The sequence below is a fragment of the Gorilla gorilla genome, chromosome 4 (assembly GCF_029281585.2).
Source record: "Gorilla gorilla gorilla isolate KB3781 chromosome 4, NHGRI_mGorGor1-v2.1_pri, whole genome shotgun sequence".
In the NCBI taxonomy this organism is placed as follows: Eukaryota; Metazoa; Chordata; class Mammalia; order Primates; family Hominidae; genus Gorilla; species Gorilla gorilla.
In genome coordinates this window covers 166,906,224-166,919,512 of record NC_073228.2, presented here as the reverse complement: position 1 = coordinate 166,919,512, position 13,289 = coordinate 166,906,224, and the positions used below count along the sequence as shown (strand labels likewise).

Genomic DNA, 13,289 nt, shown 5'->3' with positions numbered 1-13,289 from the left:
AATATTTAAATCACTTCCGGCATTAGTTTTCAAGGACCTTAAAAGCCTTCACATACTTAGTTCTAAAAGCACAGCATTAAACAGCTGAGCAGACCCTCTATGAGCATTTGTTTCAGCTATTTTATTTTGTATTGGGAAACAATGCATAGAAAGTTGACTTGTGCTAAATCACAGTTAGTAAGTGGCTGAGTGAGATTTGAACACAGATATGCTGTTTTTTTTTTTGCTTAAAAATCATTTCTCCAAATCACATGAACATAAAATGCACAAACAATACTTGCAAACCCAAACATAGTTCTACAAAATAGCATGATAGCTGAATTAAATTACTGTATCTAATTCTAAATACTAATGTAATATTTCTCTTATGAGAGCCATAATCCAGAATTTTCCCTAATTTGGATAGTCCGCTATTCTTGTTTTGTTAGAGAAAGTGGAGACTGAGTTTACTGCCTCTACTAATACTGTTGCTGTTGCTACTCCTGCTGCTGTTTTCAAGCAATCCTTTATTGAGTGCCTATGAGAGCAAGGTGCTGTGATGGATACATTATGTGTTTATCAGTGGGGTCAGTCAGGAAACAGATACCACCCTAACTATTTTGAGAAGAAAGGAATTTAATACGGGGGATTAGGTGCTTAGAAAACCACTGGATGGTCTCCAAGAGTGAAGGTCAGGAAAGGCTGTCACTTGTTTTCTATTTGCTGTAGATTTTTAGAGGATCAGGAAATTGCTGCTTTTTCTCATGTTGAGAAAATTTATAAAATGTGTAGCATCAAGGAAGGTGACTCAAGGAGAGAAGGTCAAACGAGTGATTGTCACTGCCAGAGGAAGAGAAATATGCTTCGGCCGCCTTCTGTCTTACAAACTCGCCAAAATTGGTAGAACCTAATCTGTATCCAGAATCCTGTCGGTAAAGGAGCCTGGGAAATCCAGCTCTTAAGCTTCTAGTCTTTGCTATAAAAGGGAAAGTACAGAAAAGGGTGAAAAGGCTTCCAAATCTCAACAGACAACTTACAGCAGATTATTTACTGTCTCATTAAATTCTGTGAGTAAGCATTATAGATGAGGAGACCTGGGACTTAGAAATATTAAGGAACTGTGTTAGTAGCCCTGGCTTGCATAATAGGCAAGCCGAAAATGTTTGGTAAAGCCGAGAGCGATAAAAGATAATGAAATAATTTGTTATTTGGTATTTCTAAAAGAAGCATTAAGGCAGTCCTTGTGGGAAACACCAGGGACTTTACTGAACTTCCTTGCTCTGATTTTATGACTCTATCTCTTTCTATGTTATCTACCTATCTATTTTGAACTATAAAAATAGTGAGGGTGTGACTTCCGGTCACACAGCTGAACAGTGGAAGAAGAAGGCTTTGAAGTCAAAAAGTCTCACTCTGGCACCTAGAATTAACCACCAAGCCAAATCTGTTGTCATCGAGGGTACTGTACTTAACATGATTATTTTTTAATTAGCGTTCACTGTCATATTTTCTTTTGTTTATCTTGTGTCTGCAAAATATACTTTACTTACTGTCACCTGATTCTGAGAGGAAAAGAAAAAGGTTTATTATATTTTAGACATATTGATTCAAGCTATAGAGCAAATAGTCACGTATTTTTCTCCTTGAAGAAATAAAGATCCGAAAGTAAATAGTGTTGACTTTTAGGGTGAAGTGAAACCAAGAAAACACACATGAGAATACGAGAATGAAGGTTTCATACTATAGAAGGAATGGCAGCCACTCATCTATGAAGACAAGAAACGGAGGGGGCTGCATGTTATTATGAAAAAGGTGGCAAGCGTTGCACCAGCAGGCAACACCCTTGGGATCTAATCCCAACTACTTGTGTGGCTTCTAGAAAATTACTTAAACTCTGTGGATACGTTGCACAAATGTGAAAATTGGGGTTAGGTGGTTGCAAAGATTTTTTTCTGCTCTGAAATTCAAATTTTGTGGTTTGTGAAACATTATAATAATATAAAGTTTATGCTTGCTTACCATCAACTGCTGACATTTTTCTTTTGTCTTTGAGATTTTGAAAGTTTAATAGATTTGAAATGAGGCAATTTTGAAGCAACTTATTTAAGCACAGATTTTTCATATTTCTAAGTACATTTCAGACAGGCAAATTTTTCACTTTTAAACATTTCTGTATCTGTTGCATATATTTTTAGTCCCAGCAGACAACTCCCAAGCTATTTAAAGAAAAAGATTTTTACAGATAGTTACTAAATTTGCAAGTTTATAGGGTGCGTTATCAGTTTTAGACCAGAGAAAACTAATTAGAATATAAGTTGGAAAAATAGCTGCGTCTGCTCAATATCTGATTATTTTGAGGTTCAAAGCTGTACTTTTATTGAAATTAAACTGCTTTTGTGTTTTTCTTCATTTCAGTTTTAAAATTGATGGGCTAGAAAACCTAGCCATTTTAACCAACTCCCATTGAAGTGATTAATTCGAGGTATAGCTTATTTTCATCCAAATTGAATTAATGTATTAGAAGAAATGGATCACTCTTTTTTGTCTGATTACTTTTAATTGGTTCCAGCTTAATAAGCAAACATTAGTTTAATGAAGTTTCTGAGTTTATTATGGTCTGAAGCATGTTGGTGTGAGGTGGTGTGCTTTGGTTCCAGGATTAACTTGTCACCTTAGGGCATAGTTGCTTTATACTAGTACAACATTTTGTCTTTAAGGATGGAATATAAGTTTATTCATTATCTAGAGTATGGGATGCATAGGGTAAAGGGCATTTTAACCTCTCTATCTGCTCTGTTAGAAAATGTATTGTGATAGACAAACATTGGAGAGAGAGAGAAAGAGAGAAAGGTAAGGAAGTAAGGAATGGCTGCAAGAAGTAACATGTAGCAGTTATTTTCCATCACTGGTGTCATACATGGGTAAAAGCATGGTCCTGCAGTTAAAGAAAACTTGGCTCTAGTGTCAAATGAGTCATCAGTTATACCTATTTTGTAGGACAAGACACCTTATCTCTCTGGGTCTCAGTTTCCTCACAATGAGGGGTTGACCCTGGTGATTTTACCTGCTCTGAGATTCCATGATCCTATTATGTTCAACTACTGTGAAAATTGACCATAGTTAATTCAGTCCTTGGTAGTTCATTTCAGGCTCATCTTTTTTAATGTTTTGATAAGAAAAATAAGAAAGAGACTTCTAGAAATTGACAGAGAGAGAGCCATTCAAGGAGACAATCTTATCCTTCAGTAATACCAATTCTATCCACTTTAGGAAGGTCAGATTAGTTTATCCTGCAACTCTTTGCTTAAGCCTTTTTTTTTTTCCCAGAAGTTCTACCTCTCAGAATTTGCTAAAAAGTTGCTCTATTCTTTGAATTTTTTGTATATTGAGGATAAATGTTCATCTTTCTCATGTATATATGTTTCTAGGGTACTTACTTTCTTAATATTTGGAGGTACATATTCAACGAATGCTATTTTTCTTTTTATAAAAGCTCATAAATGTAAAAATATTTAATTTTCTTTTCCACATTCTTTGAATTCTTTTCAATTTTTGTGATGGATCTTTGATTTTAATAAACTTTTAAATATAAAATAGTTTTAGATTTATGCAAAAGTTGTGCAGATAGATACCCCACACCTGATTTTACCTATTATTAATATCTTACATTAGCATGATACACTTATTACAATTAATGAGCCAACGCTGACACATTATTATCAACTAAAGTTCACATTTTCCTCATATTTTCTTAGTTTTTGCCTAATGTCTTTTTTCTGTTCTAGGATTCTATCTATGATACCACATTTCACATAGCCCTGTTTCCTTAGGCTTCTCCTATTTGGGACAGCTTCTCAGACTTTGCTTGATTTTGTTGACTTTGATGGTTTTGAAGGAATGCTGTTCATGCATTTTGTAGAACATTTTTCAGTAGTGATTTATATTGTGATTTGCTTATGATTATACTGGTGTTATGGGAATTTGGGAGGGAGACCACAGAAGCAAAGTGTCATTATTATCATGTCATAGCAGGGGCACATACTAATCAACATATGCAACCACTGTTGATATTAACCTTGATTATCTGGCTGAAGTAGTGTTTGTCAGGTTTCTCTATTATAGAGTTCTATTTCTCCTCCTTGAGAATGGGGTATCTTTGTAAGTTATTTGGAATTCTTCAGCATGAGAAACTTATTAGTTATCTCTCATCTATTTATTTAATTAGCTATTTATATTAATATGGGTTAATGGATATTTATTTTATATTTTAGGTTATAATCGAAAATAATTTTATCATTACTCTTCCTGCTTTGGCCATTAGTAGCTCTTGCAGTTAGCTCATGTGCCATTATTTTGTCATATACCTATCAATGTGGATTTCTTTCTTTTTATTCTTGAGTATAACATGCTCCAGACTCATCTTGTACATTTACTGCCGCAGTCCTAGAATCAGATATTTCTCTAAAGATATTTGGTTCGTTTATTGGAGAAAGGTATTAGAAACCAAGATCTGGGCTTCAGGTGTTGCTACTAGTGTATTGTCTCTTGTAGACCGTTATATTTGACAGAACAAGAAAATACATGTGTGTATGCTAAGTTGTGCATAAACACACACACAAGCACATCCCTAAACATTTCCATCTGCATCTGTATTAAGCTAGACAGGAGTTCATACAGATGTTCCCAACTGTAAACATTACCACATGGATTTTTCTTGTCTTGTCTCTTTGCTTGTCTGTTATCTACCACTCCAATAGTGAGAAATCTTGCTTTCATCATCCATCATCCATTTACTTCATTGTAAAATTACAATATACACATGTAGTTTTAAAATAACTGTTAACTATATCCCCAGGGAAAACAACTTTATCAAGGAGAGTATAGTGCTTATGTTAGGTTTCCTTTGTGTTTAGTCTTACAGTCTTCACTCCTTTCCAAAGTTACTTAGATGAGCACACTCTTCAGCAAAGTTGTTCCATGCATTTTTTCATGCATTTTTAATAGTTATGTTCTTTTGTCACAGTCTGCATTCCATATTTGAATTTTTTTTATGAATGCCAACTTAATGTCTTTGGATATTCTGTTTTATTTCTTTCAGTTACCTCTCATCCCTTTCTTTCTTCCCACCTTTCCATGAATGTATCTGCTAGCATGCCATTTCTTGCATTGCATTATGATTATTTGTTAACATATCTATCTTATTCTCTACCGATATAGTTTGGATTTTTGTCCCCACCCAAATCTCATGTTGAATTGGAATCCCTAATGCTGGAGATGGGGCCTGGTGGGAGGTGTTTGGATCCTGGAGGCAGATCCCTTATGGCTTGATGCTGTCTTCATGATAGTGAGTTCTTGCAAGAGCCTGTCATTTAAAAGTGTGTGGCTCCTCTTCCTCACTCTTTCTCTCTTGCTCCTGCTTTCACCATGTGAACTTCCTGCTTCTGCCTTGCCTTTCACCATGAGTAAAAGATTCCTGAGGCCTCCTCAGAAGCAGATGCTGGCATTATGTTTCCTGTACAGCCTGCAGAACTGTGAGCCAGTTAAACTTCTTTCTTATAGATTACCTAGTCTCAGGTATTTCTTTATAGCAATGCAAGAATGGCCTAATGCCACCCACTACACAATATACTCTTCCTGAGCTGAAATTATCTTCTCCCTAGTGCCTCGTATGACATTTGTGATGCAGTAAGTGCCAATTAAATGTTTGGATCAATGAGTCTTTGAGTCTTAGGTGAACAGAGTAACATTGTCATGTACTAGGCTTATATAGTTGGGTTCAGATAGAAAGTTAAGCTGCTTTTTAGCTGTTTACCTGTAAAATTTGACCTTATACACAGTGTAATATCGAAGAGTGTAGTCTGTTTAGTCAAAATGTCTAGTAGTGGATCCTGGCTCCACCACTTACAAGTTATGTGACCTTGGAAAGAGAACTTAACTTCTTTATCCCCCAGTAAAATCTGAGCAATAATAAAATCAAGCTCACAGCATTATCCTGAGTTGAATGAGAAAATACTTATAAAAGCATTTGACACAAGGTCTAGCACATATGGCTTTAAAAAGGCAAACATTATTATTATTGAATTACTTTCATACAATGTTATTCTTAAGAGGCATATCTAAACTATTCTTTCTCTTTTTCCATTTCCTTTGATAGAATAATTTAATCTCAGTACTCTTCCTTTATTTCTATAGATTTGATTATTTTCCTCCTAATATTTGTGTGTGTGCATGTCCTTTTCCTGAGCAGTGAGTAGAATGATTATTTCTCAGAGTAGACTCCCTAGTTTGGCTTCTGGCTTGAGAGGTAATTATTTTGGCATTATCTTCCACTGCCCTGCATTTGCCATCTGTTGGCAACATCATTGAAATCATCTGAATTTTCTGTAGTCTGGCAATATTTTATCTTTTTATTGGCTCTACCTCCAACTTAAGTTTTATCTCCAAAATGGGGAATTTGGCTAATTTCTGAAGTAGGCCTGAATATTTCAGGGTTTTGTAGGACATCTTTAGTTTGCAATTTGGAAAGGTACCTGTCTTCCTTCCCAAAGCCCTATTAAATATAAGAGAAAAGAAGAACTTGAAAATAAAAAATGACTGAATTTAGTGTTAATTTTGGTTTATGCTATCATTTTATTAACTCAGAACTATCCAAAAATGACCCGACTTTGTAATTTCTATACTACAAATGGAAATTATCTTTTAACACTGAGACTTTTTTAAAGAAAATCCATGCCTCACAATACTTCAACATGACTGTCTAGTTCTGGATTCTGTCAATTTCCCCATAGGTCTTCCAACTGCTCGATGTTCTTTTAAAATGCCATTTTCAAGGACTATTCAACAGGCTGAGTTTGCATCCCCAGAATCACTGCCTTTCATGTCATATGAAGGATATTCTCACTCTGTCACATCCTTCTTTTCCCGTGCACATTTGTTATTTATCTTGCATCTGGATCTTTGCCAGAGCCGCCTGTAAATCTTAACAGAGTGCCTCTTAGCCTCTGAATTCCCTTTATCTGTCATGGAAGCATATTCTTGAAAGAACTCCAGGAGGGCAGTTATAATGAGTGATCCTCTCATTTTCCCCATTCTTTCTTTCAGACTTGCCAAAGAAGCTGCTTATTTCACAGAAGGATGGTGCTGGCTGAAAGATACTTCCTTGAAACTGAGAGATTGCTTCCTTAGACAGGTCTCCTTGAAGAGGTATTTGATTTGCATTTTAATTGTTGGAGCTAAAAACCTAGCTCAAAACTTTAGTTATCTGCATTGTTTCTGTTTGCATTCTTGCAGTGTGTCACTTAGGAGCATATAGAAGTAAATTAAATATGTATGTTTGGCTACACATTAGAGTTTCACATTTACTTGATAAAAGCTGCAACTATCCTTTAGACAATAAGTACATACATAAATAATAAAAAGATCGATAATGTCTAGAATTGGTAAAAGTATGGGGAAGTAGTTACAATCATTCTTACATCTTGCAGAAAAATATTGATTGCAGCAACATTTTGGGGAGATTAATTTGGCAGCATCTAGCCAAGCTTTAAGACTCTTTAATTCCTTTATCAATTCATTTAATAAAAATCAAGTGAGCACTTACTATGTGCCAGGCACAATTTTAGTTACCAGAGATATGGCAGTAGAAAAAGTAAGTCCTTACCCCTGTGGGTGGTACTCTTATTTGGAGTAGGACTGGAAACAGAAAATAAACAAATAAACAAGTAAATCCAAAGTATGTCAGATGTAATTAATGCTTTGAACAAAATAAGGTGAGGTAGGAAGAGAAGAGCTACTTCTTTTGGGGAGGTATGTTACTGGTTTTATTTAGCATGTTCAGGAAGGGCGCTGCTGAGAAGGTGACATTTGAGTGGAGACCTGAAGAATGTGAGAGAGTGGGGCATGCAGACACCTAAGGAAAGACAGCTCCAAGTAGAGGGAACAAGCAAATGCAAGAAATTCTAAGGTGAGGGCTTGCATCGTGTTGGATTCAGGGAATAGTACTGAGGCCAGTGTGTCTGGAGTGAAGCGACTGTGGTGGGGAGTGGTAGGAAATGGTGTCAAAATGATACTGAGGGTGAAGATGAGCAATTCACAAAAAGACACAGGTCATCGAAGGACTTTGTCTTTTGCTCTAAGAGAACTGACAGACCACTGATGGATTGGGGCAGAAGACTGACACAGTCTAAGTTTTAATTTTTATGTGCATGATAAAAGAACAAGGACAGAACAGGCACACTAGTTAGACTATTGCAGCAATCTGGAGGCTATTGCTTTTAATTTCTGTGTAAATAAACACATCAGAACATAAGGCTGTATGTGCAGGGGTGTTTGTTGCAACACTGTCTTATGTCACCTCATTACAGAAAACACTGAATGCATACTATATCGTTAGGGGACTGGTTGGATAAATACTGCTACATCCATACAATGGAATAGCATATATGTATTATAAGAGTGAGTTAGGGCTGGGTGTGGTGACTCACACTTGTAATCTCAGCACTTTGGGAAGCCTAGGCAACAGGATTGCTTGAGGCCAGGAGTTCAAGAGTAACCTGGGGAACATAATAAGACTCCATCTACAAAAAAGTTTTTAATATTTAAAACTTAGGTGGGCATCATGGTGTGCACCTGTAATTCTAGCTACTCAAGAGGCTGAAGTGGAAGGATTGCTTGAGCCCAGGAGTTTGAGGCTGCAAGGAGCTATGATCACATCACTGTACTCCAGCCTGGGCAACAGAGTGAAACCTGTCTCTAAAAAAAAAAAAAAAAAAGAAAAAGAAAAAGAGTGAGTTAGAATTTTGATCTACTTGGTCTGATGTCAAAGCTTGTGCTTTTCTGTGGTTTAACTCCTACATTACATAACTTCAAGACAAATGGTTCTTTTTTTTTATTGTACTTTAAGTTTTAGGGTACATGTACACAACGTGCAGGTTTGTTACATATGTATACATGTGCCATGTTGGTGTGCTGCACCCATTAACTCTTCATTTAACATTAGGTATATCTCCTAATGCTATCCTTCCTCCCTCCTCCCACCCCACAACGGGCCCTGGTGTGTGATGTTCCCCTTCCTGTGTCCATGTGTTCTCATTGTTCAATTCCCACCTAGGTTCTTTTCTTAATGGGAAAAAGGCCATGGGTCTTTGAAGGCTAGAAACCTGTTAACATTTATGTTTCATACTCAGACAATTCATGATCTAGCATAGTTGTTAGCATATAAGACTCACTCAATACTTAATTATTGAATAAATTGGGTGGGAATTATAACTAAATATCCTGTAATTTTTATATTTACCGTAGAAATTACATATACTGACACTGAGGAAAATTTTCATAATTTACTTTTTTTTTCCAAATGGAAATCTCCCTTGTGAGTAAGATTATAGAATAGCACGAACATGCAGAATGTCTTTGTGTGTAAATTAGTGAGCATCATGTGAGGAAGAGCTATAACTTACTATTTGGGATCTCTGTATATACTTTGCAGGGGAAATCACATCTGAATGTTCCTTTATTGTATCATGCGCAGAACTCTGAATTCTGAATGAAATTTAGGTTCAGGCAATTAAGGCCATAAAAAGTTTGTTCTTTATGTGGATTTATCTACTTCAACTTTTATTTTAAATTCAGGGGATATATGTGCAGGTTTGTTACAAGGGTACATTGCATGATGCTAAGGTTTGGGGTTCTTTACATTTAAAGAATGTAAAGGGGTAGGAGGAGAAGAGCTACTTTTTTGGGGAGGTGTTACTGGTTTTATGTAGCATGTTCAGGAAGGGCCCCTTCCCCTACATTTAAAGAATGTAAAGAACTTTGGGTAGGACTAGCTTGACCTCTCATTTTGATATATTTTTTAAAAAGACAAATATCTGGCCAGGCATGGTGGCTCATGCCTGTAATCCCAGCACTTTGGGAGGCTGAGGCCGGTGGATCACCAGGGTCAGCAGTTCGAGACCAGGCTGGCCAAAATGTTGAAACCCCATCTCTACTAAAAATACAAAAATTAGCTGGGCATGGTGGCAGGTGCCTGAAATCCCAGCTACTTAGTAGGCTGAGGCAGGAGAATCACTTGAACCAGGGAGGTGGATGTTGCAGTGAGCCGAGATCGCGCCGTTGCACTCCAGTGTGGGTGACAAGAGCGAAACTCTGTTTCAAAAAAAAAAAAAGACAAACATATTTATTTTCCTAATGGTTAATTATTTACACTCTTCATTTTTCCGGTATCTAAAGCTTTTATCTCACTGCAGTGAACATTTAAGGTAATTTTTCAGTGGGATTTCTCTGCCCAAGACCTCCTTCACAAGCTTCTTTGAAGTAATATTATCCTAACGTTGCTCTTAAGTTGTTTTAAACCCTCAAATATATAAACAAAACATTGAAAATATTCTTTTATTCTAAAGAATATGCATATATGTGTAGATATTGCAAGTGATATTAAGCATAAGTAGAAAAATGTACATAGAAGAATGTTATTATCCATGATCTCATCAGCTGGTTATATCCATAAAACATTTTGTTGAATAATCTTCCATGCTATCATTAATTCATTCATTGGCTTATTTATTTAGTCCTTCAGTTTCTTTAATAAATGTTACTGCTTTCCTACCTTGTGCCGGGTACTGGGTTTTGGGAATATATTAGTGAAATAAGGCTATGAGGTCTTTGACCTCAAGGAGCAAATAATACAGGAAGAGAATCAGACAATAAAGAGGTATTTTTGTATATATAGGTAAAAAATCACATAGTGAGAAATTCTATAAAAAGAAGTACAACAGGGTGTGGGGAAAGGAACATGAGGAGGGGGTGTTCATGATGCTATTTTATTTTTATTACTTTGTATTTCAGTAGTTTATTGGGGAAGAGGTGATGTTTGGTTACATTAGTAAGTTCTTTACTAGTGATTTGTGAGCAATGTATAATGCACAGTATTTGTAGTCTTTTATCCCTCATTCCCTTCCCGCCCTTTCCCCCTGAGTCCCCAAAGTCTATTGTGTCATTCTTAGGCCTTTGCAGCCTCATAGCTTACCTCCCACTTATGAGTGAGAACATATGATGTTTGGTTTTCTGTTCCACAGTTACTTCACTTAGAATAATAGTCTCCAATCTCATCCAGGTCACTGTGAATGCCATTAACTCATTCCTTTTTATGGCTGAGTAGTATTCCATCATATATGTATATATATACCACAGTTTCTTTATCCACTCGTTGATTGATGGGCATTTGGGTTGGTTCCATGATTTTGCAATTGTGAATTGTGGTGCTATAAACTTGCATGTGCAAGTATCCTTTTTGTATAATAACTTGTTTTCCTCTGGGTAGATACCCAGTAGTGGGATTGCTGGATCAAATGGTGGTTCTACTTTTAGTTCTTTAAGGAATCTCCACACTGTTTTCCATAGTGGTTGTACTAGTTTACATTCCCACCAGCAGTGTAGATGTGTTCCCTGTTCAGTGCATACACGCCAACATTTACTGTTTTTTGATTTTGTGATTATGGCCATTCTTGCAGCAGTAAGATGGTATCACATTGTGGTTTTGATTTGCATTTCCCTGATTATTAGTGATGTTGAGCATTTTTTCATATGTTTGTTGGCCATTTGTACATCTTCTTTTGAGAATTATCTATTTATGTCCTTAGCCCACTTTTTGATGGGATTTTTGTTTTTTTCTTGTTGATTTGTTTGAGTTCATTGTAGATTCTGGATATTAGTCCTTTTTCAGATGTATAGATTTTGAAGATTTTTTCCCACTCTGTGGGTTATCTTTTTACTGTGTTGAGTATTCCTTCTGCCATGCAAAAGCTCTTTAGTTTAACTAAGTCCCAGCAATTTATCTTTGTTTTCATTGCATTTGTTTTTGGGTTCTTGATCATGAAATCCTTGCCTAAGCCAATGTCTAGAAGGGTTTCTCCAATGTTATCTTCTAGAATTTTTATAGTTTTAGGTCTTAGATTTAAGTCCTTTATCCATCTTGAGTTGATTTTTGTATAAGGTGAGAGATGAGGATCCAGTTTCATTCTCCTGCATGTGGCTAGCCAATGCACATGGCTATCCCAGCACCATTTTGGAAAAGGGTGTCCTTTCCCCACTTTATGCTTTTGTTTGCTTTATTGAAGATAAGTTGGCTTTAAGAATTTGGGTTTATTGCTGGGTTCTTTATTCTGTTCCATTGGTCTATGTGCCTATCTTTTATACCAGTACCATGCTGTTTTGATGACTATGGCCTTATGGTATAGTTTGAAATCAGGTAATGTGATGCCTCCAGATTTGTTCTTTTTGCTTAGTCTTGCTTTGGCTATATGGGCTTTTGTGGTTCCATATGAATTTTAGAATTTTTTTTTCTAATTCTGTGAAAAGTGATGGTGGTATTTTGACAGGAATTGCATGGAATTTATAGATTGCTTTTGGCAGTATGGTCATTTTCACAATATTGATTCTACCCATCCATGAGCATGGGATGTGTTTCCATTTGTTTGTGTCATCTACGATTTCTTTCAGCAGTGTTTTGTAGTTTTCCTTGTAGAAGTCTTTCACCTCTTCAGTTAGGTATATTTCTAAGTATTTTATTTTATTTTTTGCAGCTATTGTAAAAGGGGTTGAGTTCTTGATTTGATTCTCAGCTTGGTTACTGTTGGTGTATAGAAAAGCTACTGATTTGTGTACGTTAATTTTGTATCCGGAAACTTTTCTGAATTCTTTTATCAGTTCTAAGAGCTTTCTGTAAGAGTCTTAAGGATTTGCTAGGTAAACGATTATAGCGTCAGCAAACAGCGACAGTTTGACTTCCTCTTTACCAATTTGGATGCCCTTTATTTATTTCACTTGTCTGATTGCTCTGGCTAGGACTTTCAGTACTGTGTTGAAGAGTAGTGGTGAGAATGGGCATCCATATCTTGTTCCAGTTCTCAGAGGGAACTTTCAACTTTTCCCCATTCCGTAATATGTTGGCTGTGAATTTGTCATCGACGGCTTTTATCATATTGAGGTATGTCCTTTGTATGCTGATTTTGCTGAGAGTTTTAATCATAAAGTAGTGCTGGATTTTGTCCAGCAATGCTTTTTCTGCATCTATTGAGATAATCATGTGATTTTTGTTTTTAATTCTGTTTATGTGGTGTATCACATTTATTGACTTGCATATGTTAAACCATCCCTGCACCCCTAGTATGAAACCCACTTGATCATGGTGGGTTATCTTTTTGATATATTGTTGGATTCAGTTAGCTAGTATTTTGTTAAAGATTTTAGTGTTTATGTTCATCAGGGATATTGGTCTGTAGTTTCTTTTTTGATTATGTCTTTCCTAGTTT

At 36.1% G+C, this 13,289-nt stretch overlaps 1 long non-coding RNA gene across 1 annotated transcript in view; it reads left to right on the top strand.

Moving 5' to 3' along the window:
• LOC109026901 (uncharacterized) overlaps positions 1–13,289 on the top strand; it is a 556,365-nt gene that overhangs the window by 342,383 nt on the left and 200,693 nt on the right. Inside the window, exon 4 of the long non-coding RNA XR_010133979.1 lies at positions 7,081–7,182. This is a non-coding gene — a long non-coding RNA (uncharacterized lncRNA). The remainder of the gene's footprint in view (positions 1–7,080; positions 7,183–13,289) is intronic.